The sequence below is a fragment of the Rutidosis leptorrhynchoides genome, chromosome 2 (genome assembly GCF_046630445.1).
Source record: "Rutidosis leptorrhynchoides isolate AG116_Rl617_1_P2 chromosome 2, CSIRO_AGI_Rlap_v1, whole genome shotgun sequence".
In the NCBI taxonomy this organism is placed as follows: Eukaryota; Viridiplantae; Streptophyta; class Magnoliopsida; order Asterales; family Asteraceae; genus Rutidosis; species Rutidosis leptorrhynchoides.
The window spans coordinates 297,245,813-297,271,899 of NC_092334.1; positions in this window are offsets into that span (position 1 = coordinate 297,245,813).

Genomic DNA, 26,087 nt, shown 5'->3' on the forward strand with positions numbered 1-26,087 from the left:
TAAGCATACGAAAGGACGTTCGAAAAACCAGAACCGGAACATTAGTCGAGTGACAATGTACAAGTCATTGGAACAAAAATGACAAGTTAACTATGCTCATGAATATTATATAATATACATATATAATTATATAAATTTTATATATATATATATATATATATTAAATATATTCAAACTGTCAGCAGCCATGAAATCATTGAGGGTGAGCTGGAGGCAGGACCTCCGCGATCGCGAACCTAATGCCCACCCCCACTCCGCGATCGCGGAGCTGTGGGTCACAAATCGGGGCTATAAAGCTCGATCATTCTTCTTGCTCGACTCACATTTCAATCTCTCTATTTCTCTATCTATATTATTACTCCATGGTATATATTTATTTTATTTATATTATTATTATTATTATTAGTATTATTAAGATTAATATTATTATTAAAAATATTATTATTAGTAGTATCCGTATTAGTATCATTATGTAGTATTATTATTAGTATTGTACATAAAATACTACGACGGAGTGCTGTTCGAGTGATCTCAAACGGATTTTCAAAACGGGTTTAAGCTTTAGAATTATGGGTTATAGCTAAGGAGGTTATGGGTACACTGAGGATAGCGAGTCACTGGTGATGAGATTAGGATGGTATAATTCTCGTCATTTTTATTATTATTATTATTATTACTATCATCGTTATTGTTATCGTCATTATTATTATCTAATTATTATTATTATTATTATCATTATCATTATTAAAATAAGTATTATAATTATAATTGTTATTGTTATTTTTATTACTATCGTTATTATCACTAAGATTATTATTAATATTATCATTATTATTATTATTATTATTATTATTATTATTATTATTATTATTATTATTATTATTATTATTATTATTATTATTATTATTATTATTATTATTATTATTATTATTATTATTATTATTATTATTATTGTTATTATTATTATTATTATTATTATTATTATTATTATTATTATAATTAGTATTAGCATTAGTATTATTATAATTGTTATTATTACTATCATTATCATTAAAACTAATATTAGTATCACCTAATTATTATGATTAGTATTATGAATACGATATAAAAGAGGACTAAAAGCTATTAAACAAGTCGATTAGGAAATAATGAGTATAGGTATCATGATTTAGTTAAAAAATTGTTGAGATTATGACTTAGATTAAAATATCGTTTTTATTATTAGTAGTAAAAGTATCGTTATTATTAAAAGTTATCGCTTTTAATAAAATTATCATTTTTATTAAAAATTATCATTTCTATTAATATTATTATCATTATTATTAATTATTAATAATGTTTATATTATTACTAATATTATCATCAATATCGTTATAGTATTATCATGATTACTAAAAGTTATTAAAAATTATTATAGATATCGTTATAATACAACTTATTATTATTATTAATAATATTATGATATTAATACTACTTATCACTATATTTTATCATTTAAAATGATATTAATTAAGCTATATGCAAATTTCAGCAATTATTATATAAAAAATATATTTTTATCATATATAATTTTTATTTCTAATATATTAAAAGAGCGATAAATATTATATTGTTAAACTACTTTAATAAATATTAACTATATAATAAAAGACATATATGATTTACTTTATTAAAAATATAATATATAATAAAGATAATAAAATACATATATGATTTACTTTATTAAAAATGTAATATATAAATATTATGTATTTATTTAAAATATATAAAATAACTATATTTAAGTTAGTTATTAATACGAATCATTATATATAAAAAGTATATTAATAATATTAATATACGAACTTGTTGCATGTTTTAATATACATATAACTGATATAGGTTCGTAAATCTGAGGCCAACCCTGCATTGTTTAGTTTCGTCGTATGAATATTTTTACTACAAAATATTGTATTGTGAGTTTCATTTTCTCCCTTTTTAAATGATTTTGCAATATATATTTTTGGGATGAGAATACATGCGCTGCTTTTATAAATGTTTTACGAAATAGACACAAGTACTTGAACTACATTCTATGGTTGAATTATTATACCAGATATCACCCTTTTTAGCCTGGTAGCCTAAAAATTGTTGTTTATTATAATTGCCACCAATTGACGCGAATCCTAAAGATAGATCTATTGGGCCTAACAAACCCCATCTGGATTACGGATGCTTTAGTACTTCGATTTATCATATCCGATGAGAGTCCCGGAATGATGGGGATATTATAGATGCATTTTATTAATATCGGTTACCAGGTGTTCACCATATGAATGATTTTTATACACAGGTTATGTGTATCATGTTTGTACACAGGTTACGTGTAAGGTTAAATATTTGAAATTTTGTGGTCTATTAAAATGATGGAAATGAATGTTTATGATAAACTAATGAACTCACCAACCTTTTGGTTGACACTTTTAATCATGTTTATTCTCAGGTATGAAAGAAATCTTCCGCTGTGCATTTGCTCACTTTAAAGATATTACTTGGAGTCATTCATGGCATATTTCAAAAGACGTTGCATTCAATTCATTTGAGTCCAAAAAGATTGTTAATAGATGAACGGCAGATTAGTCAATTATATTTGGGAAACATGATAATATCATTGGTATGCATATTTGTAAACTTTCGTTGAAATGAAAGTTTGTCTTTTAAAAAGAATGTGATGTTTTTAAGATGTATCATATAGAGGTCAGTACCTCGCAATGTAATCAACTATTATGAATCGTTTATAATCGATATGAACCGATCCTTTAATTTGGGCCTTAATACTGGGGTGAAAACATAACTTTTTAGCCGATGTCAGGTACCCAGATTCGGTTAGCAAAATATCGTGTTCCATCCTCTTTTATGTCAAATTTCTTATCTAATCCCTTGATAAATTCAGCATCAACATTCTCTTATTTCACGGCCTCCAATTGTGCATCACGGATCTGTGATGTAAGGTTCATACGTACAATTATGTTAAGAGCTTTAACCCTGAGAGGTTTCTCTCTCTTTTCTGCTCAAAGGATCCGCTATAACATTCGCTTTGCCAGGATGGTATTGAAGTTCACAATCGTAATCGTTAAGCAATTCTATCCAGTGTCGTTGTCTCATGTTGAGCTGTTTCTGATCAAATATGTGCTGTAAACTCTTATGATCGATGAAGATAGTAAACTTGGTTCCATACAGATATTGTCTCCACATTTTGAGTGCAAAGACTATAGCTCCTAGTTTAAGATTGTGCGTAGTATAGTTATGCTCGTGAATATTTAACTATTGTAATCCATAAGCAATAACCTTGTTTTATTGCATTAGCACGCAACCCATTCCTTGATGCGAGGTATCACAATAAATAACAAAATCTTTATTTCCCTCGGTTAGAGATAATATCGATGCAGTTGTTAGCTTCTCCTTAAAAAACTGAAATGCATTTTCTTGTGGTTCTAACCACTCATACCTTCTGCCTTTATGAGTCAATACAGATAATGGTCTGGCAATCTTAGAGAATCCTTCAATGAATCTCCTGTAGTAACTAACTAGACCCAGAAATTTTCAGATCTGTGTTGGTGTCTTTAGGGTTTCCCAATTTTTAACCGTTTCAATCTTTGCCAGATCAACTTGTATTCCTTTGGCCCCTACAACATGTCCAAGGAATTGTACCTCTTGCAACCAAAAGTCACACTTTGAGAACTTTGCATACAGTTGCTCTTCTCTAAGCATTGTCAGTATCGAATGTAAATGCTTCTCGTGCTCTTCTTTGTTCTTGCAGTACACCAATATATTATCAATAAACACAATGATGAATTTATCTAGGTATGGCTTACACACACGGTTCATGAGGTTTATGAACATTGTTAGTGCATTCGTCAAACCAAACGGCATCACTGTAAACCCATAATGTCCATAGCGCGTTCTAAATGCCTTTTTTGGGACATCAACTACCTTGACCCTTAATTGATGATATCCAGATCTTAGATCAATCTTCGAGTAATAGCTAGATCCTTGTAATTGGTCAAATAAGTCATCAATCCTCGAAAGTGGGTACCGATTCTTGATTGTCAACTTGTTCAATTCTGTATAGTCGATACATAATCTCATCGATCCATCCTTCTTAATGAACAAGACCGGAGCTCCCCAAGGTGAAGGACTCGTCGTATAAATCACTTGTCTAACAAATCTTGCAATTGGCTAGACAATTCTTGTAGCTCTGGTAGTGCAAGTCTATACGGTGCGCGAGCCATCGGTGCCGCTCCTGGCACTAAATCTATCTGAAACTCAACTTCTCGATGCGGTGGGAGACCAGGTAGTTCCTCCAGAAAAACTTCAAGAAAATCCTTAACTATAGGAACATCTTCGGGTCTCCTTTCTTCAGGTTTAACTTGGCTTACATGAGCCATAAATGCGATACATCCCTTCCTCACATACTTCTAAACTTTCAACCAGTTAATGAGATGTAGTTGTGAGCTACTCTTTTCTCCATACACCATCATAGGTTCACCGTTTGCAATAGGAATACGAATAGCCTTTTGGTCGCAGACCACCTCGGCTTTGTTGTTAGATAACCAGTCCATTCCAACCACAAGGTCAAAACTTTCCAGTTTAATAGGTATCACATCAATGTTAAAAGGCTTACCCTCTAATGTCAGAATATAACCACGATAAATCAGCTCTCATCAAATTACCGTTCCCTAGTTCTATAGAATACACGTTATCTAAGGGAGAGATAGGGTTCTTGACGTTGTGACAGATATTCTTAGATATAAAACTTCTATCAGCACCAGTGTCAAACAAAACATAAACATGTTGATCATTGAGTAGAAACGTACCTGTGACTAGCTTCGGTTCATCACGAACTTCTACGGAATTGATATTGAACGCCCTGCCTCGAGCAGTTCCAGTATTGTTGTTCTTGGGACAATCTTTCTTAAAATGACCCAGCTGTCAGTAACTAAAACAAACCTAGCATTGTTAGTACAATTTGTATTGCTTGCAGTGTTGTTGAGGTTAACCTTGCAGTCCTTGGCCAAATGACTAAATTTCTTACACCGGTCACAAATTACAGAAGTACAGGTTCCAGAGTGATGCTTGCCACACCTTTGACAATGTGGCTTCTTACCCTTATACTCAGAGTTAGCTCCAGTGACCCCGGTGTCATTCCTATAAGTATCCTGCTTTTTGAACGGTTGTTCGTTATAGTTCTTATCTTGCCCAATGTGCCACTTTCACCTTCCATAGTTAGACTTAACCTCACTAACTGTAGTACCCTTTCCTCTCTGAGCAATCCGACCCAGTAGCAAACTTGCCATATCAATAACTTCTTGCACGGTTGTGGGTTTGGTAGTAGTAACTCCACCTTGAATATTCTCACTTAAACCTTCAATATATTGTACAATATTATGAGTCTCAGGAGTCACCATCTCTGGACACATTAAAGCCAACTCGAAGAACCTTTTGTTATAGCCAGTGAGATCAGTGCCAAATTACTTCACCACACGGAACTCACATTCCATCTTCTTAATCTTGCTGCGAGAACATTACTCCTCGACCAATCTCTGTTTTAGGGTTTCCCATGGAAGAGCATACGCTTGATCATGACCCAAAGACTCTGCATAATTATTCCAACATGTGAGCGCACTGTCTGATACTGTGCCCATAGCAAAACCTACGTGATCAACATCATTACACCCGCTGATGCGAAAAACAGACTCTAACTTCTCAAACCAATCATTGAGACCAACTGGTCCCTCAGTCCCACTGAAGGAGTGTCGGTTACAGCTAGTGAATGTTTTGTAAGAACATCCACCATAGCCATTGTTGCCGTTGTTTTTGTTACTCAGTTCACCACGGTATTCGTTGTTACGCATGTTATTGAACTCTCTGAGTAACTTAGCTCTCTCAGCCACGATACCTTCGGCGACAAGTCCCCTGATTTGTGCTGCTGTGGACTCCTTGGGAGGCATGATCTTCAAAACAGAATAATATACCAGGTCATTGTCAAAAACAACGCTATATATAAAAATATGCTAGGAACGAGTAGTGAAGACTAGTAATTAGTAGTAATACCTAGAGATTTCTTAGTAGTGAGAAGTAGTGGGATTCCTTAGTAGTGAGAAGTAGTGTTAAGTGGTACTAGCAATAGTAAGTAGTGACAGTAGTGACACTAGTGATAGTACCTGATATTGCTCTAATTATACATGTTTTATCTCGCAATATCTCCTTAACTTCAGTAGGTTTTTGATGATTATGGAGCCTATTTGATATGCTTATGAGCTAAATGGCAAATTGGGGGTTAAAAGCTTGATTTGGTGTAAAATTGACCAAGTCTTGATCAAAAGTGGCAAAGAAAATGGCAAGTGCAGAATTCAGCTCCAAAAGCGCCGCTCCCACTTCCTAAAGGAAAAAAGTGCCGCACCTCAATGAAAAGTGACGTTCTTGCATACGTTTAGGTACCATTTTCCACCAGTAGCCAGAAGCGTCGTTCCTCATTGCCAAAAGCGTCGCTCCTGATCAGAAAAAGCGCCGCTCCTAACCACAAAAGCGCCGCTCCTGAATGAAGCCAAAAGCACTGCTCCTGAGCCAAAAGCATAATGCTAAAAACGAACATATATTTCATAGCATTATTCCTCAAGAAAGACAAGCTTTTAGTTGCAATTGTTCTATTTACAAGAGATATTCGTTTAAATAATAAAAGGTGAAGACAAAAGACAGATTCGACGAATTGAAGACGCAAACGACCAAAAAGCTCAAAAGTACAAAAGACAATCAAAAAGGTTCCAATTATTGATAAGAAACGTCTCGAAATTACAAGAGTACAAGATTCAAAACGCAAAGTACAAAATATAAAATTGTACGCAAGGACGTTCGAAAATCCGGAACCGGGACCAGAGTCAACTCTTAACGCTCGACGCAACGGACTAAAAATTACAAGTTAATTATGTATATAAATATAATATAATATATAATTAATTATATTAATTATATATATATATTATATTTATAAATAAAAAACCGTCGGCAGAGAAAAACTCCAAGGACTGAGCTGTAAAAGTAACCTCCGCGACTCGCGGAATTTGAAGAGCATTTTGCCGCGAGTCGCGGAGCCCCAAATTTGAAAACTGCCTATAAAGCCAACCGAATTCTGATCAAAAACCATCATCTTTTTCTTCCTCATTCATACGTAAAATTTATATTTTAATTTTAATTATAATTCTAATAATAAGGGTATGTTAGCGAATGTTGTAAGGGTGTAAGTCGAAATTCTGTCCGTGTAACGCTACGCTATTTTTAAATCATTGTAAGTTATGTTCAACCTTTTTATATTAATGTCTCGTAGCTAAGTTATTATTATGCTTATTTAAAACGAAGTAATCATGATGTTGGGCTAATTACTAAAATTGGGTAATTGGGCTTTGTACCATAATTGGGGTTTGGACAAAAGAACGACACTTGTGGAAATTAGACTATGGGCTATTAATGGGCTTTATATTTGTTTAACTAAATGAAAGTTTGTTAATGTTAATATAAAGATTTACAATTGGGCGTCCCTATAAATTACCGTATACACTCGATCGGACACGATGGGCGGGGTATTTATATGTACGAATAATCGTTCATTTAACCGGACACGGGAATGAATTAATAGCCACTAGAATAATTAAAACAGGGGTGAAATTACATTCAAGGGTAATTGGTGTAATTGTTAACAAAGTAGTAAAACCTTGGTTTACACGCAGTCGATAACCTGGTGTATTCATTAAACAAAGTATTAAAACCTTGTTACAATTCGAATCCCCAATTAGTTGGAAGATTTAACTTCGGGTATAATAATAATCTGACGAGGACACTCGCACTTTATATTTATGACTGATGGACTGTTATGGACAAAAACCAGACGGACATATTAAATAATCCAGGACAAAGGACAATTAACCCATGGGCATAAAACTAAAATCAACACGTCAAACATCATGATTACGGAAGTTTAAATAAGCATAATTCTTTTATTTCATATTTAATTTCCTTTATTTTATATTTAATTGCACTTCTAATTATCGCACTTTTATTTATTGTTATTTAATCGCACTTTTAATTATCGTACTTTTTAATTATCGTAAGTTTATTTTATCGCACTTTTATTATTCGCAATTTCATTATCGTTATTTACTTTACGCTTTAATTTAAGTCTTGTATTTATTTAATATTTTACATTAGGTGTTAACTGCGACTAAAGTCTTAAAATCGACAAACCGGTCATTAAACGGTAAAAACCCCCCTTTATAATAATAATATTACTTATATATATATTTGTATTTTTAATAAAAGTAAACTAATATAGTGTTGAGCTTTGTTTAAAAGATTTCCCTGTGGAACGAACCGGACTTACTAAAAACTACACTACTGTACGATTAGGTACACTGCCTATAAGTGTTGTAGCAAGGTTTAAGTATATCCATTCTATAAATAAATAAATATCTTGTGTAAAATTGTATCGTATTTAATAGTGTTTTCTGCTAAAATTAATAACTATTTTATATACACCTCGCATAACATCAAGTATTTTTGGCGCCGCTGCCGGGGAACTATCTTAAAAGCCGGAAGCGCAACGCTAATATAAAAAAAAAAAAAAGATTTTTAGCTTACTTCTATTAAAAATTCGTTTTTGTAAAAATATGTTTTAATTATTAAAAAATATAAAAAGAAAAACAAAAATATAAGTATTTTTTTTTTAAGATTTTGTTAAATATTTAAGTTTTATAAGTTTCTTTATTTTTATTTTAGTTTATAAAAATATAAGTTTTATTTTAAAATCTTTTATTTATTTAAAAATTAAAAACAGAAAATAAAATAAATAAATAAATAAAGAAAAACGCGTTGAAGATAAAACCTGTCAGCTGAAATTCTGAACCCCGCGACTCGCGGGGTTTTCTTTATAAATTACCGCAACTCGCGGAGGCTACCTGACACACGGACAAAAACCCTAAACCAGCATTAATTACGAATTATTATTAATTATTAATAATATAAACCCTAATTATGTATTATTATTATTATTAGTTTTATTTTAACTTTTACTTTTTATTTATTTTATATTTTGTTTAATTAGTTTTATAAAAATTGTAAAATTAATAGTTTTATTAAATAAATAATATAAAAATAATATTTTTATAAAAATTGTAATTTTTACAACTTTTTGTATATTTTTATATTTTGTCCCTTTTTAATCGTTGTAGCGTAATATTTGTATTTTTTTTAGCTCATATTTAATTTTAAACTTAGTATTTGCTATATTCATTTTTACTCCTAGATTTTTAGGCTTTGCCGTAGAATTCCTTAAGTGCTTTTTCTTTAGACTAAGATTTAGGTGCTTTAGAATTTTGCGACGCCTTTTTAAGTTTTAGTTTCTTTTTAAGTTATTTCCATTTGGGATTTAGTTTTTCCTGTAAGCTTTAATATTTTTAGACACCTTTTACTATGTACCAATTATCATTCCAATTAGTAATATCAATTTGCGATTATAATTTTAAGTTAGTTGTAGTAATAAGGTTAGGTTAGTTAAGTATTTTTAAGTTTTTATAAGTTTCTTTTATTTTTCCGTCACCTTTTATTTTTTAACCATTTTTTTTCTTTTTCAACCTTTTTCGACGAACTCTTTTTCTCTCTTATTTCTCGCTATTCTAGTTTTTAGGACATAGATTTTTATTCTACTTCTTATCTAAATTTCTTAAAATTACGAAAATTTATTTTAAGTGTTTAAATTAATAGACATCAAAATTTTCTGGTTCGTAGTAATAGTTGGATTTGTACGTGGACCGGGTTATTGGAGCCAAACAGTCCTCAATTATATTGAGACCAAACGAATCCTGCCCCTCTGCTGCATCTTTTGGCTATTCGAAACGTGGGCAAAATCAGAAAAGTCTATTAATTGGATAACTTATTATAATTTTTCTTTCCTTTTAAAAACTAATAGGATATTCAGTGAATGCACCGAGCAAGACGTTCATCACCTTTTGTACGTTCACCACCTGTAACTCGATCAAGACATCGTTTAACAAATATAACCGCCGTTGATTTTTCTTTAGAATCGTCATGGTTAGCAACATGGTTAGCAACATGGTTTAGACACCTGTCAAATAGTACAAATATTCTACCGAGGATGCGACATCACTACAAGGAAAGACATAGATATAGCAGCTGGTGGTTCTATTATGAAGAAAACCGAAACTGATGCTTACAAAATTATTGATAATACTGCTTCCCACTCACATGAGTGGCACCAAGAAAAAGATATCATTAGATCATCTAAAGCAGCTAGAGCCGATTCTAGCCATGACTTAGATTCCATTTCCGCAAAGATAGATGCTGTGGAACGACGAATGGAAAAGATGACTAAAGATATTCACTCAATACGAATTAGTTGTGAGCAGTGTGGAGGACCACATTTGACAAAAGATTGTCTCAGTATTGAATTAACAATGGAACAAAGAGAGAATATTTCATACATAAACCAAAGGCCTGGAAATAATTATCAGAATAATTATCAACCGCCAAGACCGATTTACAATCAAAACCAGAATTATAACCGAAATATTCCATACAACAACCAACAAGGTCCTAGCAATCAACAAGTATCCAATAATACTTACAATCAGCAAAGACCTAATTTTCAAAACAAACCACCACAACAAACCGATGATAAAAAACCAAATTTAGAAGATATGATGACGAAGCTAGTTGAAACTCAAACACAGTTTTTCACATCTCAAAAACAAACCAATGAACAAAATGCTCAAGCATTTAGAAATCAACAAGCTTCTATTCAAAATCTAGAACAAGAAGTGAGTAACCTAGCAAGGTTAATAGGTGAAAGAAAACCGGGAAGTCTACCTAGTGATACAAATGCTAACCCCCGGAATGAAACAGCTAAAGCTATTACCACAAGAAGTGGTACAACACTTAAACCACCTGAAATACCTGTAACTTCTGATGAAACTATTCCTACTCCACAAGAACCACAACCTGATCAAGATAAGGAAAAAGAACCGGTAGTTGAAAAGGATAATGAAGATAACACAGTTAAGGATAAACCTTATGTTAAACCATACCAACCACCACTTCCTTACCCGAGTAAAATGAAGAAAGAAAAACTTGAAGCCGAGCAATCCAAATTTTTGGATATGTTTAAACAGATAAATGTAAATCTTCCTTTCATTAATGTGATTTCAGGAATGCCAAGATATGCTAAATTCTTGAAAGATCTAATCTCAAATAGAAAGAAAATGGAAGAACTCTCGGCTGTTACTATGAATGCTAATTGTTCAGCAGTGATGTTGAATAAGATACCAGAAAAATTATCTGATCCAGGAAGTTTCACAATTCCATGTTTTCTGGGTAGTCTTAGTTCAATAGAAGCATTGGCAGACTTAGGTGCTAGTATAAATCTAATGCCGTATTCACTATACACTAAACTAGACCTTGGAGAATTGAAACCAACCAGAATAAGCATACAACTAGCCGATAGATCAATAAAATATCCTAGAGGGATAATGGAGAACATGCTAGTTAAAGTTGGTACTTTAGTATTTCCAGTAGATTTTGTTGTTTTGGACATGGAAGAAGATTCTCAAGTTCCTCTCATATTAGGAAGACCATTCTTAAACACGGCTAAAGCAATGATAGACGTGTTCGGTAAGAAACTGACCCTAAGTATAGAGGATGAGAGTGTTACCTTTTCAGTTGATAGAGCAATGCAACAACCACAATCTGCAGATGATACATGTTATTATATTCAAACTATAGATGCACATGCAGAATTATTAGAAGAATTTCCAGAATTACAAGGAACAGGAGAATGTTCTTTAGGAGAAGGTAATGAACCAATTGATGAAGCTGAAATGTTAGCTACACTTATAGCTAATGGATATGAACCAACAACAGAAGAAATTCAAATGCTAAAAGAAGAAGACAGATATCGATATAAATCATCGATAGAAGAACCTCCGAAATTAGAGTTAAAGCCACTTCCAAACCATTTGGAATACGCTTATTTACATGGTGAATCTGAATTACCTGTAATAATATCGTCTTCTCTTACTGAAAATGAGAAATCACAACTCATTTCTGTGTTGAAAGCTCATAAACCAACCATTGCATGGAAGATTCATGATATTAAAGGAATAAGTCCTTCGTATTGCACACATAAAATCCTTATGGAAGAAGGTCATAAAACGTATGTGCAACGCCAACGAAGACTAAATCCTAATATGCAAGATGTAGTTAAGAAAGAGATTATTAAACTGCTAGATGCAGGTTTGATATATCCAATCTCTGATAGTCCATGGGTAAGCCCAGTTCAATGCGTGCCTAAGAAGGGTGGTATGACTGTCATTACAAATGAGAAAAATGAGCTTATTCCTACTAGGACTGTAACAGGATGGCGTGTATGTATTGATTATAGAAAATTAAATGACGCCACCAGAAAATATCACTTTCCCTTACCTTTCATAGATCAAATGTTGGAAAGATTAGCCGGAAATAGTTACTATTGTTTTCTAGATGGATTTTCCGGATATTTTCAAATTCCAATAGCACCCGAGGATCAAGAGAAAACAACATTCACGTGCCCTTATGGTACTTTTGCTTACAAACGCATGCCATTTGGACTTTGTAACGCCCCTGCAACCTTTCAAAGGTGTATGATGGCGATTTTTCACGACATGATAGAAGAATGCATGGAAGTATTCATGGATGACTTTTCAGTCTTCGGTGATACATTTAAATCATGTCTAGTTAATCTGGAACGAATGCTAATTAGATGCGAAAAATCAAATCTAGTACTTAATTGGGAGAAATGCCATTTCATGGTTAAAGAAGGCATCGTTCTTGGACATAAAATTTCAAAAGAAGGAATTGAAGTGGATAGAGCTAAAGTAGATGTAATTGCTAAACTTCCACATCCCACCAATGTTAGAGGAGTTAGGAGTTTTCTAGGGCATGCCGGTTTTTACCGACGTTTCATAAAAGATTTTTCTAAAATTGCCACTCCTATGAATAAACTCCTAGAAAAGGATGCGCCATTCATCTTTTCAGATGAATGTATCAAATCTTTTAATATTCTTAAAGAAAAACTCACTAATGCGCCGATCATGATAACACCAAATTGGAATCTACCATTTGAACTAATGTGCGATGCAAGTGATTTTGCAATGGGAGCCGTTTTAGGACAAAGGATTGAAAAACGATTTCAACCTATATATTATGCTAGTAAGACGTTACAAGGAGCACAAACGAACTATACAACTACTGAAAAAGAACTCTTTGCTATTGTCTTTGCTTTTGACAAATTTCGATCATATCTCGTTCTAGCAAAAACGGTGGTCTATACCGACCATTCTGCTCTTAGATACCTATTTTCAAAACAAGATGCTAAACCAAGATTAATCCGTTGGATCTTACTCTTACAAGAGTTTGATATTGAAATACGAGATAAAAGAGGAGCAGAAAATCTCGCCGCTGATCATCTTTCTCGTCTTGAAAATCCCGAATTAGAAGTTCTGAATGAATCGGCCATACAAGACAACTTTCCTGATGAATATCTATTGAAGATAGATTATAAAGAAATCCCATGGTTTGCAGACTATGCAAACTACTTAGTTTGTGGATTCCTTGAAAAAGGATTATCGTACCAAAGACGAAAGAAATTCTTCAGTGATATAAAACACTATTTCTGGGAAGATCCACATCTGTTTAAAAGTTGTCCCGATGGAATAATACGCCGATGTGTATTTGGAGATGAAGCTAGTAAAATTTTTAACCATTGTCACACAGGACCAACAGGAGGGCATTATGGGCCTCAACTAACAGCAAGAAAAGTTTATGAAGCTGGATTCTATTGGCCTACAATTTACAAAGACGCACACCTTCTTTGCAAATCCTGTGATGCATGTCAAAGGGCCAGAAAAATAAGTCAACGTGATGAAATGCCACAAAATGTCATCCAAGTATGTGAAGTATTTGACATTTGGGGTATTGACTTTATGGGTCCATTTCCAAAATCTCATAATAATTTATATATACTCGTAGCCATTGATTATGTATCTAAATGGGCGGAAGCACAAGCTCTCCCAACTAACGATGCACGAGTTGTAGTCAACTTTTTAAAACGTCTTTTTGCAAGGTTTGGAACAACGAAAGCTTTAATAAGTGATCGGGGAACTCATTTTTGTAATAATCAACTTGAGAAAGTTCTTAAAAGATATGGAGTAACTCATAAAATCTCCACCGCATATCATCCACAAACAAGTGGACAAGTTGAAAATACCAACCGAGCTTTAAAACGTATTCTAGAGAAAACCGTAGGATCAAATTCGAAGGAATGGTCCATTAAATTGGAGGATGCACTCTGGGCTTTTAGAACAGCCTACAAAACTCCAATTGGAACCACACCTTTTAGACTTGTTTATGGAAAAGCATGTCATCTTCCAGTAGAAATTGAACACAAAGCATTTTGGGCTTTGAAGACATGTAATCTTGATTTACATGAAGCCAGACGTCTACGATTAAGTCAACTAAACGAATTAGAAGAATTAAGACATGAAGCATACGAAAATTCGTTAATCTATAAAGAAAGAACGAAGAAATTGCATGATAAAAGAATCAGAAGTTCAAAAGAATTTAAAGAAGGAGACAGAGTTCTTCTTTTCAATTCACGATTCAAGCTATTTCCTGGAAAATTGAAATCAAGATGGTCTGGACCATTCATAGTCAAAAGAGTTTTCCCATACGGAACGATAGAATTGATAAATTTAAATGGGATTGAATTTAAAGTTAATGGTCACAGAGTTAAACATTACATACATGGTCCGATGGAAGTCGACAACGAAGTTAATCACAATTTCAACACCACAGCTAACTAAGTGTGGGGAGAATCAAGTCTTTAAAGGATAATATGTATTTCTGTTAGAGTTAGATTGTCTGTTTTCGTGTAGTTCTCGAAAATGGAACCCGAATGGTCTTTCCCTAGCAGACCCTAAAGAACTAGTCTTCTCCCCCCATTCTGAATTTTTATTTTTTTTTAGGTTTTTACAAAATGAAGACTGCCTGTGAACTAAACCATGGTCTAATGCTACACGCTTTGATCACTAAACGTAATAATGACATACTACCGAGTGAAATAGTATCAGTAATCAGAGAAAGAATGGACGGAGTTAGAAAAGAATCCAGATGCGAAGATAATAAGTTACAATTTGGTAAAGGAAAATCAAAATCCGCAGCGAAAATAAGAGCACGACACCTAGAAAGATGTCACAAATGCGGAAAATGGTCACATGGAGGTAAATGTTCCAATAATCAAACCTATTCAAATACCGAATTTGTTACTTTATGCAGAGACGGACTGTTCATATGTTTAGAAGAAAAGACACTGAATGCTCGAGGTTACGCCTATGTAGCCATGGAAAATCAATTAAACCGACTATCTTATGAATGGAATAGATCATATAACTAAGAAATCTATTTCACAGGTATGTCTGTACAGTTTTTAGTTTTTATTTTTATTTTTAACCTTTTGATAATAAACGCTAATTTGTTCGCTAAAAAGTATTAAATTGGTATTGAATAAAATTAGGTTTGGCGACCGAAATTATTGATATCATTCAAAAATTTATTACATCACTGCGAAATTTAACGTTTATTCTTAAGGTATAAATATCTTTAAACAATCAACCCAAAATATTTCAAAAATTCGTCATGAGTTAAATTAGGTCTTGGAACCGAAATTACTTTACCGAAAAGAGGGGCGCATATTTTTGATAATATTTGATTGATTAAAGTGGGATAAAAAGACAAAAAGATTTTTAATTTTATTTTTACCATGTTTTTTAAAATTAATATTTAAATCTTAAATTAATATTGTAAACTTTGTAAAAACAATATATTTAAAATTGTAAATATTTGAAAAATTAATATAAGTTTGATATGAATTTATAAATTTTTAAATTAAGTTTGGTGTGAATTTTTAATTTTTAAAATATAAATTTTTAATTTTATGCATTTCAAATTTTAAGTTTGGTGTGAATTTTTAATATTAATTTTGAATTTCATATTTAAGTTGTGTGAATTTAAAAGCAAAAATTTACTTTATCTCATTAAGTTAAGAATATGATTTTTAAAATTCGTCGTAAGTTGAAGACTAGGTCTTTGAACCGAAATTGCTTTACCCAAGGGAGGGACGAGAACTTTTATTATCATTATTTTTAATCTTATTAATTTAAAGTATGCCAAAAACATTAAAAAACCCAAAAATCTTAGCTTTTAAAACAATCGCTACAAAAAGACAAATTTTAAAATTTTGTCGAGAGACGGACTAGGACATCGATCCGAAACGACCTCGTCCTAAATAACAAGGGAAACAAAATTTTAAAATTAAGTACTTAATTGTTTCAAAAGTTAATGATTATAAAAAAAAAAAAAATAAAAAATACCAAACTCCGCGAGTCGCGGAGTTTGGAGCTTAAATCTCCGCGAGTCGCGGAGAGACTAAAAACCGGAAAAAAAAATATAACTGCAGAACAGATCAGTCCCCAACCCAAAACAACAAAAACACAGCGAATTCTGCACCCGAAAAACCCGAAAAACACCCCCAAAAATCCCAATTTTTAACCGTTAATCACCAAATTTTTTGCTAAAATCATGTTGAGAAGGATGCTATCTAAGAATTACTCAAGAAAAACGGTAAATTTCTACACCTAAACACCATTTAATTCGAAATTTGGTGTTCTTGAGCAAATTTTTCCCCAATTTGATTTTGATGCTTTTTAGTATAATTAAGCTTAAATTGTTTATGTATTATGCTTGTATAACCTAGATTGATGCTGTTTAACATGATTAGAAGCCTTAAACTTCAAATTTTGAGTAATCTAGGGTTTGTGTTCTTGAGCAAATTTGGGGCTTTTTGATATAAACAGGTTATGGCCGATTTTTGTCATGAATTGTTACTAAATTGAGTAGTGTAACATGTCTAGGTAGTTAAATGATCCAAACTTTGAGCCTAAACATGATTTTGAGAATTAAAGTGGACTTTTTCAAGTCTAAAATTCATGAACTTGATTTTTGAAAGATAATGCCATTTGAGACTTGTTTAATTGCTAGTAATGATTATTTTGACATGTTATTTGAGTTGAATGCTTATGAACTTGGCGAACATTTTCGTATATGCTTATTTGAAAAAGTGTAGATTTGATGAAAATATGAAAATGAGCTTAAGTTTGATATAAATTGATAATGTCATTGTAATTATTTTGATTGATGATTTTGCTGACACTAATGCATATTTGGATGCACAAAATTTGTGTTTGATGTGTTTTGCAGAATGAAAGGGGTGAATCTTCATCCCAAGCCCGCAATGCTCCTGCTGATAATTTGGAACAACAGGAGGTGGATAACTACTACAAGCAGGATGTACCTCATCCAGTCATGACCTTTTCCGATATGCATTTGGAAGAGTTGCACCCGAACCTGAGATTTGACAGACTTTGGATAGATTATCCAAAATATCAACGGGGTTTGCATACTCTTCATTCCAAGGTTGTTGAGGTACCGAGGGTCATAGAATGGGGACCCTTAGAAGCTGTAGAATTGGCCGGGCCAATTAGGGAATTACTTGTACAGAGGTATGGTAATTCTTCTTTTAATGACTGGATATGTTTATTCACCATACGTAGACCTGTATATAAAGTATGGTGTGAAGAATTGTTATGTAGTATAGAGTTGAATGATCGGGTAGCTAGTTTAACCGATCGTTCTTTTGTTAGATTTTTGTTAGGCGGTTCGATGCGCCACATGTCTTTACTGGACATGGCTCAGGCTTTACGTATATATACGCCTGAGTAGTTAGCGTCTGCCGATTGTAGAGGATTGATACTAAACGGTAGAAAGATAGATGAGAATTTTGATACACACAGTGTGTGGAGTCAAATGACAAGCCATCACCGTTTCAAAGGGGGAAATTACTCTTATTTGGATATAGATAGAGCCGAATTAAGAGTAATACATAGGTTTTTAGCTAATTCGATTACACAAAGGGGTAAAAACAAAGAAAAGGTAAATGAACAAGATTTGTTTTACCATATGTGTATTCGAGACCCACAGAGCGCTGTAAGTATACCATATTGTGTGGGTTATTATTTATCAGCTATGGTTCAGGGGATGCGACCACATAGCATAATAGGAGGTGGTATTTTTATTACTTTGATTGGTGAATATCTCGGTGTGGATATAAGTCGGGGGGGATTATTACTAGAAGAGCCGGAACCCCGCGATACTATAGGTTTAAATGTATACCATGGTGCGAAAGTTTTGAAGAGGCGAAATAACGCCGCAGTACGATACCATGGTAGACATCCACAGGTGGAGAGAAACCAGCAGCAAGGTAATGTAGGAGGGGGGAATGAGATGCAAGAAATGCATAGGTTTATAGCTTCTCAGGAATACGAAAATGCTAGACAGAGAGCATTTGAAGATTGGCAAGTTCATCAGAACCAGATCATAGCTCATTGCCAACATATAGGTAGAAACTATATTCCTACACTGAAACCCGTCTTCCCTCCTTGGTCTATAGAGATGCAGCCACCATATCCTATGTATGACCCTGCCGAAGCATTCTATAGCACTTATGGTTATGCCTGGAACCCCTATTGGTACCAATATCATCCTTAGTTTACTTATTATTATTTTTTTTATTTTGTAATTTGTAATTATTGATACATTTAATATTTTTGTTAATATTGTAATCATTTTTATAATTATCTAACTTTTATTCTTAGATTTTAATAATTTTTGAACGTGGGGTAATATACCAAACTTAAAAAATATGTATATATGTTTGCAAGTTTATCTTATGTACACAACAGGGTAAAACAACGCATTTTCAAAGACTGGCATTAAGTTCAGCAAAAGCAACTAATTTTGACGACAAGATGCAAAATATATGTGAAATAACAACAAGACGGAATGAACAAATGATGTGCACCATTTATCATTCAGCAAACAAACGCCAATATATTTGGAAACTTTGGTAAAATTTAATCATTTTCACACAAATCACCCTCAATAATTTAAATTGTTACTGATTTCTTGCAAATGAGGGCATTGCAAGATCTTAAGTGTGGGAAGGGGTTAAATTCTTTCGGATTTTAAAATTTTTATATTAAACACTTGGTTACCATTAAAAATACTAGTAAAGCAGTAGTTGTATTAGAATCTAGTGCTCTCTGATAAAAAAAGAACAGCCCTAGTCTTATATACTGACTACCCAATTCTAGTAAAAATTTTCAATTAAATGAATTCAAATCATGTTTATACATATTTATGAACGATAAAACTAGGTTTTAACACCGAAATTATTGTTATCTCAGAAAGAACATAAATTAAGAAACAAACTAAAATGTCAAAATTCATTTAAAATGGAATAGAGGACGATAAAAAGGAAAATAAAAGCCAAGTGTGGGAAAATTTACCAAGTTATTTTAAACATATGTCACATATATCTGTAACAAATAACTGAAAATACTTTTGCTTTGGACTAAACTAAACTGTTTTACCCGATGAAAGAAAAGAAGAGATGGATCTACACGATGAATCAATTCCATCATTAAAAGGAAGTAAAGTCTTCCGAAAAAGAAACGCGCTTCTTGATTTAGGTCATGAAGTTGTCGTCCAGACCAGCTGTAGGTTGACGAAAAATCTAGAAAAGTCATCACTAAAATCAGCAGGAAATCCACGGACCTCAGCATTAAACAGGGTCGCCAAGTGGTCAGATTTATCCTAACCATGAGAAGGATTTATCTCGTACAATGGGGGGGCACCATGCAAATTAGCTGGATAAGACTAATAAATCAGATCCCCAGAAAGGATAATCTCCTTAAAGATTAAAAATCAGCTTTTAAGACTGATATTACTCAATCCTAGAGATTGACCTTAAAGATTGAGAATTCAAACTCATGGAATTCAATGATATCTAAACTCGAGCTTAAACGAGAAAATATTTTGATCAAAATTACAAACCGATTTGTTTTCTGAAAACCCTATTTTCAATGCGTTCATTACCATTGAACGTAAAATCCTAGGAATTCACCTGGAATTCATTAGGTCACCTGAACTAAATCGGGTGTCAACCGTAAGAACGGTGGTTGCATAGTGGTCAAAGACAGGACCTTGTGCCAGACCGAAAAATTATAAGGGTGAGCTTTACTATTGCTCCTACCAAGGATAGTAATTGCGTCCGACACGTTATAGGCCATAATCAAAAGCATGTCACGGGACATTGCCTTAACAGTTGCTTGTTCAACGCTTTCCTTTACAACCGGACGGTAGTTTGCCGAAAGGTAATATACGGAACAAGTAAACTGGACGTGTTGCTTTCCAAATACAAGGTTAGCAAGTGGGTGACACAAAACCGCAAGTTTGAGCTAAAATTTTCAAATCTGAAACCCACCAAACCCACAAAAATATTTTGCAAACACCGGTAAAGGGTTATTCCGGAAAACTTATCTAGGGTAAAAACTAGATTTAATTTTCAAAAGATCAAATGTTTTCATAAAGATCCAATTTCCTTAATGGATCTAAATTTTTATAGTCATGTGGGACTGTAAACCATATCGTTACTACCATTGTTTATACCGCCGTATAGAAATCACTGATGTACAAAGTGTGAAGAATAAAGAAGTGATTCTAGTATTTCAAGACGATATTGCTTGAGGACAAGCAACGCTCAAGTGTGGGAATATTTGATAATGCTAAAAACGAACATATATTTCATAGCATTATTCCTCAAGAAAGACAAGCTTTTAGTTGCAATTGTTCTATTTACAAGAGATATTCGTTTAAATAATAAAAGGTGAAGACAAAAGACAGATTCGACGAATTGAAGACGCAAACGACCAAAAAGCTCAAAAGTACAAAAGACAATCAAAAAGGTTCCAATTATTGATAAGAAACGTCTCGAAATTACAAGAGTACAAGATTCAAAACGCAAAGTACAAAATATAAAATTGTACGCAAGGACGTTCGAAAATCCGGAACCGGGACCAGAGTCAACTCTTAACGCTCGACGCAACGGACTAAAAATTACAAGTTAATTATGTATATAAATATAATATAATATATAATTAATTATATTAATTATATATATATTATATTTATAAATAAAAAACCGTCAGCAGAGAAAAACTCCAAGGACTGAGCTGTAAAAGTAACCTCCGCGACTCGCGGAATTTGAAGAGCATTTTGCCGCGAGTCGCGGAGCCCCAAATTTGAAAACTGCCTATAAAGCCAACCGAATTCTGATCAAAAACCATCATCTTTTTCTTCCTCATTCATACGTAAAATTTATATTTATATTTATAATTTATATTTTAATTTTAATTATAATTCTAATAATAAGGGTATGTTAGCGAATGTTGTAAGGGTGTAAGTCGAAATTCTGTCCGTGTAACGCTACGCTATTTTTAAATCATTGTAAGTTATGTTCAACCTTTTTATATTAATGTCTCGTAGGTAAGTTATTATTATGCTTATTTAAAACGAAGTAATCATGATGTTGGGCTAATTGCTAAAATTGGGTAATTGGGCTTTGTACCATAATTGGGGTTTGGACAAAAGAACGACACTTGTGGAAATTAGACTATGGGCTATTAATGGGCTTTATATTTGTTTAACTAAATGAAAGTTTGTTAATGTTAATATAAAGATTTACAATTGGGCGTCCCTATAAATTACCGTATACACTCGATCGGACACGATGGGCGGGGTATTTATATGTACGAATAATCGTTCATTTAACCGGACACGGGAATGAATTAATAGCCACTAGAATAATTAAAACAGGGGTGAAATTACATTCAAGGGTAATTGGTGTAATTGTTAACAAAGTAGTAAAACCTTGGTTTACACGCAGTCGATAACCTGGTGTATTCATTAAACAAAGTATTAAAACCTTGTTACAATTCGAATCCCCAATTAGTTGGAAGATTTAACTTCGGGTATAATAATAATCTGACGAGGACACTCGCACTTTATATTTATAACTGATGGACTGTTATGGACAAAAACCAGACGGACATATTAAATAATCCAGGACAAAGGACAATTAACCCATGGGCATAAAACTAAAATCAACACGTCAAACATCATGATTACGGAAGTTTAAATAAGCATAATTCTTTTATTTCATATTTAATTTCCTTTATTTTATATTTAATTGCACTTCTAATTATCGCACTTTTATTTATTGTTATTTAATCGCACTTTTAATTATCGTACTTTTTAATTATCGTAAGTTTATTTTATCGCACTTTTATTATTCGCAATTTCATTATCGTTATTTACTTTACGCTTTAATTTAAGTCTTGTATTTATTTAATATTTTACATTAGGTGTTAACTGCGACTAAAGTCTTAAAATCGACAAACCGGTCATTAAACGGTAAAAACCCCCCTTTATAATAATAATATTACTTATATATATATTTGTATTTTTAATAAAAGTAAACTAATATAGTGTTGAGCTTTGTTTAAAAGATTTCCCTGTGGAACGAACCGGACTTACTAAAAACTACACTACTGTACGATTAGGTACACTGCCTATAAGTGTTGTAGCAAGGTTTAAGTATATCCATTCTATAAATAAATAAATATCTTGTGTAAAACTGTATCGTATTTAATAGTGTTTTCTGCTAAAATTAATAATTATTTTATATACACCTCGCATAACATCAGCGGCGCTCCTGTCGCTGTTTAGCCCAGAATTTTCAGCACTATAAAAGGGAAGAGATTAGGTCATTTTGAGGAGAGCTGCAATTCTAAGTCCGATTTTCACTTCCAAAACCCTAATTTCATCATCTATTGGAGTTTGAAGGTGAATTGAAGGAAGCAAGCTCAAGTTCCATGATAGTTTTAGCTCTAGATCTTCTTTTCTTTCAATTTGGGTTGTAATCTCCACCCTTCTTACTCTATTTTGAATCAATTGCTTGTAATAACTTAAGATGATTTTTATTTGTGTTTCAATGCTTATGATTATTATAATCTTAGCCATGATCGGATAAATCTATTGTGTTTTCTTATCTATGAATCTCTAATGCAAAGATTTTCCCCTAAATTAATTGAATGAAGTTGTTTGAATGAAATACATGAACAAGTGTTATTGTGTTAGCTATAGATACATTGCTATGCATTTATTTTAGGCTTTACTTTGATTACATAGGTTGAGTAGCTCTCTTAGTGATTTGAGAAGTGAATCAATTTGTTCTTCAACACCTTAGGTGATCTAGACAACTAGATTAAGCATTTCAAGTGATTGTGTTCTTAATTTAAGTTGGTTTTCAATTGGCCTTTATTCAACATAGTGGTGTTCGATTATCTTTAGTGATTTCGATAGTTGAAGGGTTCTAAGTGATTTCAACCCAAGCATAATCTCAATAACCGTTCATACGTAACTTGATCTTAATTAGAATACGATGCTTATGTAAGTTTGCAAAGTGTAATTCGATTAAGGTTTGGTAGTGCTGCTAAACATTTAATAGTTCAACAACTAGTGCGATAACAATTTAGGTAAAATGTGGCAACCCAACCATAGAGAAGATTAGGTAAGTGAACGCTCTTTAGTTAATTGAATTAGTTCTTAAATTTAGTTACTTGTTACTTGCTACTAGTCTTACTTGTTAAGTTTGTTTACTTGTGCACGTTTTAGTTGTTAATTAAAATCAATCAAAACCCCAATCAAAAAAACCCTAGGAAAATTAATAGTTTCAATTATTCTACTTACACCGCTCTCTTGGGACGAACTTGAAACGAATACTTACATTAAAGTGCTATAATAACCGGGTTCTAATTGCTTGTTAGTTGTGTGTGCTTATTTGTAGTGTTTGAATCTTGTATAAATTTAGAGGGTAAATGGTGTATTATTACACACGCATCATCAATTTAGTGGCGCCGCTGCCGGGGAGCGGTTAGCTAGTGGGATATTTGGTTTAAGCTTTTAATTGTTCGATCCTTTTTTAAGGGTTTACCCTTACAAAATTTACTTTTCGTGTTCTTATATTCTATTTTGTTTTTGGAAAACCGTTTGTGTTTATGTTGTGATTGAAGGATAGGTACTTTGGTGTATGAAAACAAGATCCCAAAAGGATCAAGAGTTTACACATCCATTTTCCGTCTGGAGAAACACATCCACGGGGTTTACAAGCGTAGAGAAGAAAGGGTTTTAAGGATATATTTTAAGGTTTTGCCATTTGGTTTAGAAGATATGGACGGAGTTGAAGTGGGTGATCCAATCAACCAAATACCAGTTAATCAAGAGCAACAAAATGATCCAAATGACACTCCAATGTGGAACGCTAGGTTAGTTGCACCTACCTTGGTGCCTCCCGCCATTACAAAACCACCAATTGGGGCCGATAATTGGAAGATCGAGGGAAACTTCTTCACAGTGATCAAGGATATGCTATTTCATGGGTTGATAGAGGAAAATCTGTTTGAACACATTCAACAATTTAATGATATTTGTGACATCTACAAGAACAAGGATGTTACCGATGATGCTTTCAAGGTAAGGGCATTCCCCTTTACTCTTCAAGAAGATGCAAAGGTGTAGCGACCCGACCAAAACGTCATTGACGGCGCCATCTACTTAGGTCTCGTTACGTGGTCATAAGTCTTTAAAATGAGGTTTGACCAAAACATGTCGCATTCATTTCAAATGTAAGGATGGTTCAAGTTTACAAAAGTAGTTCTACAACGAGTTACGTTACAAAGTTTATAAGTACAAATGAAACCCATGCGACACTAGTAAAAGTAAAGTCAAAAGATGCTCCATGTATGCATGTATACTCGACATCCAAGCAAGTAACAAAAGTGAGCGGAAGCATGTATCATATATCATTCAAGAACCTGAGAAAACATATAGAAAACTGTCAACGAAAAACGTTGGTGAAATCATAGGTGTAGTAATAAACGTTGTTTTTGAACCACAAGATTTTATATTCCCATAACGTAGATTATCCAAAACATTTGCATTCCAAAAGTGTTGTTATACACGAGCACTCAATTATCAAGACTTAACCAATGTTACCCCATCACACAGTGTTAGAACCTACACTAAAACACAAAAATATATTTCATCCGCATAACGGTAGCGAACCGTCCGAATGAGGGTTTGTCAAACCTATATGGATCCATACAACATAAGTTCTCGCTTACACCAGGCAAGTGTAACTAATGATAATCGAATTGAGGCATTTCTTTCTAAAATCGCACTTGGAATGTTTGTTTTCGTACTTGTGTTCAAAGCATAAAAGTATGTAGTATAAAACTGTATATGTTTCTCATCCCATGATTTAAAAGTATAAAAGTTATTGAAAGATGGGACTATGATCTCACCTCGAGTGCATGAGTAATAAAGGTACTTCACAAAGTAAACGTGTGCATGAAAGTTGTTTAGTCTTGACCTAAACAATTAGGGTTGTATCAATAGCGATAAACACGATCGATCAAAGATGTTCAATTAGTCCTATGGCTCGTTACGACTCGATTATATAGCATGCGAATCAAATTGTCAAGTTTCATGCAAGATACAAGTAAATAATTATGTTAGAAAGATTGCATAATCATTTGGTTAAGTTTGACAAAAAGTCAAACTTGAGCCGGGTCAAAGTCAATGAAAAAGTCAACACGTTCAGGTCGGGTCCCGAACTATTTTTTTGTGCTAGTTATTCATATATAAGCATGTTAGAACAAGTTACATGTGAATCGGAGTTCCATAGCGTGCCAAACATTTTTCATATAATTGACAAGTAGGTCAGAACTTGGACACGTCTTAGGTCGCGCCGCGACCCAAGACTGCCGCGCCGCGGCATTTAACGGAAGCTGGTACCTGGTCAGTCTCAAATCAAAACTCTTTCAAGCATAAATCACAAACCGCTAACACTTAGAACTCGCACCTTATATCGTTAGAAAGCTAATTTGACAAGAAATACAACTAAACACATCTCATCAAACAAAAACATCATT